The sequence below is a fragment of the Lathyrus oleraceus genome, chromosome 5 (assembly GCF_024323335.1).
Source record: "Lathyrus oleraceus cultivar Zhongwan6 chromosome 5, CAAS_Psat_ZW6_1.0, whole genome shotgun sequence".
Taxonomy (NCBI): domain Eukaryota; kingdom Viridiplantae; phylum Streptophyta; class Magnoliopsida; order Fabales; family Fabaceae; genus Lathyrus; species Lathyrus oleraceus.
Window position 1 is genome coordinate 639,177,489 of NC_066583.1, and position 3,259 is coordinate 639,180,747.

General features: G+C 31.7%; 1 non-coding gene across 1 annotated transcript; it reads right to left on the reverse strand.

Annotated features, from left to right (window-relative positions):
- Positions 1 to 2,854: 2,854 nt before the first annotated feature.
- TRNAD-GUC (transfer RNA aspartic acid (anticodon GUC)) lies at positions 2,855 to 2,926 on the reverse strand. Its single transcript has one exon. It is a non-coding gene; the product is annotated as a tRNA-Asp (tRNA).
- Between the last annotated feature and the right edge of the window lie 333 nt (positions 2,927 to 3,259).

The following is a 3,259-nucleotide window of genomic DNA, read 5'->3' on the forward strand; positions in this document are numbered from 1 at the left end:
TTTAACTGTTCAGGAGGACTTTCTAACCAGGTATGGGTTCTTGATCCCGACTTCTTTGAACTTCTTGTTTGAATATTCTCTAAAAAACTTATCTCTCGTGAATTGTTAAATGGAGTATAGCCATCAAACCTGATTACATTACAAGCACCATATCCAATAACTAGAGTAGTGGAACATCACCATATTCACCCACTGGCTAACCATGACAACTCAATATGCCTTACACTGAATCACTGAGGCATATCAAATAACCTCACGACGTATACCGGGAAAACTTACATGCCATACACTAGATCATGAGATAAGCTCCACGTCTACACGACCAAACCACCAAGATAATATCCATATCCTTCCATGAATAATTTTCTCCATTATTTAGGAGTATCAGAATAATGAGGTATTCCTCTATCGGGGTCATTTGGATACCTCTCATATCCTCAAAGTATTAAGAAAAAACACAAATTATTTAGTAAGTTACCAAGATAATCACTCATCCTTCAATTAGATAATTGTAATGATTCCTTGTCTAGGATTGTAATATATCAATCACGTGAGACGTCTCATCACATTCACTTTTTTATACCCAATATCGTTCTAAGATGTTATCACGACACAAATCTTTCATCTCAATTAGTACCTTAAGCAATTTAGGCCTCATACTCAAGTTATAATGCATATCTTAAAGTATCCTAACATAGAAGGCGTCTTAATTATAAGATGTCTAGCTCTTGCAGGGCAAGTTCCATGTTCACCCTTAATAGAACTCATGCCCATCATCATGTCATTGATGTCCCTAATCATCAACAACATACATACGAGACTTAAACATGGAAGAAATGAAGCTTACACATGATTATGGGAAAATTATAGGCTGACCGTAATACTGATTATAGTCGTAAAACATGAGCCAATTAGTATTACGGGTTGGTCATAATATAGATTATGGGTGTAAAATGTCTAGTGCCTAAATTCCTACATTTTCGTCCCTTTTCCCAACATGGTACATCCTATATTACGAATTGACCGTAATTATACACTACATTGCTAAAATGCCTAAAATCCTTGCCTCTTCACCTACACGCTCAAACAGTCCAACCAACTCTCAATCTCCTTTAAATTTGACCTTTCTATGAACCCTAGACATGTATTTAGCATCAAACCACATAAAATTATAGCATAATCCTTTCACCTGATCACATCTCACATACAAATTGATCAACTAATCTACATGCAAAATTTTCTAATTTTTAAACTCAAGATCAAACCTAGGCTAAGAGATTCCACCTTTTTTCCTTGCTTCTGATTTCAAGGAGAATATTTGACTTTATTCAGCAGTTGATCTCGATGCTTCCACTTCAAGCCCTCGGCTTTCCAATTGTATGACCACTTCCTATTTTCCTCAAGAAAATGACTTGATTTCTTCAACTTGGTTGCTTCCTTTAGAGGGAGAAGAAAGAGAGAGTCTGAGTTTTACTTTTGAAGAGAGAAAACAGAAAGAAGGGAATGAAATAATTCTCATATCTTTCTCTTTTTATACCTTTATACTAAAATGATTGAATTGCCATTTTTTTAGGTTTTATTTCCATTTACCCTTGAGGCATCCTACTCACCTACAAATGGAGATATTGAGATTAAGTGACAATTTATAAGGATATGTGATATTACAAATGCAACCTAGGGTGAAGCTACAACATATGAGATAAGTGATAGAGGTGTACATCAATATAGAGACTGAAACAAGGCCATATTGATAGTGGCACGCTTATACATGTCATACCAAAATTAAGAAAGATGTAGAAAACATATGTGATATTGTAGTTATTTGTTTCAAATAAATGAAGATAAAGTTTTGAGCCAGTGGTTGAAAACTTCAACTTGTCCATCAGTTTTTGAATGATATGTATTGCTTAAAGCCAATGCAGTAATCAAATAATTGTGTAATTCCTTTAAAACATTGCAATGTCTGAAACCATGTTGGTGAATAGTCCAATTATTTGAGATTTTAGGATTAATATAGATGTTATTAAGGTTGTTGTTGATGATATTTATTTCAAGAAAATTGTTGGAAGTCTAATGTATCTTACCGTTATAAGATCACATACCATTTTTAGTGTCAGCTTAATTAGCAGGTATATGTTAAAACCAACTGAGTTTCATTTACAATCTACTAAAATGATATTAAGGTATTTAAAAAGAAAAACTATTAGCTATGAGATATTCTACAAGAAAGTAGGGGAAACTACTTGCTTGCTTTTACGGATTCTGATTATGTAGAAGATAAAGAAGATTCTAAAAGCATATAAGATTATGTTTTCATATTAAGTTCAGGAGTACTGTCATGGATGTTAAAGAAGCAACCAACTGTCACTCTCTTAACAACTGAAGTCAAATTTATGGTGTGTGGAGCAATTGCATGTCAAGTTGTGCGGATGAGAAGAATTTTGAGAAATTTAAGTCATTATCAATAAAATTACATTGTCATCATGTGTGATAACAACTCAACAATCAAACTTTAAAAAAATCCTGTAATATATGGAATGAGGAAACATCTCAAGAGCAAATTGCAAAGTGGATAACTAAAGTTTTGAAGCTTGAGCTGAAGTTAAGAAAAAAGATGAAAATGTTTGATTTCAATAAGGGAAGAAATTAAATAATATTTTTTTGTTGTTTTTTACTTTATTGTTATACGTAATAGGAATGATAATCTTGTTGTATTTATTTGTTCTAGTCTTTAAAAACTAATCTCTTATTTGATTACACAATCAAATCAAAGTTGTTTTAATTGACAATGTATGAATTTTCTATTAACACATGTATTCAATAAATAAAACTCATTTTATAAAAAAAAATGTACCGCCGTTGCCGGGGATCGAACCCGGGTCACCCACGTGACAGGCGGGAATACTTACCACTATACTACAACGACATGTTGTTGTTGTTGTTTTGGTACAATATTATACATTAATTAATCCATCGTCATCAATAGTGAAACTAATAGCATTCCATCTCATACCCTTGTAACATTCACCTGTGCTTTTTATTATTGGTCTTTTTCCGAATTTTTTAAAACTTGAATCTTGATTGAGATGTATATTAGCATAATATAATTCATTTATTTATTTTTATAAATAGTATTTGAAATGTTTCATATAAATTTTAAATTTATTTACATTTCAATAATTATTTTAAAGTATAACATATGAAAATGAACTTCTAAATTTAATATCTCATCAAATATAATGTTATTTACAAAATGTTT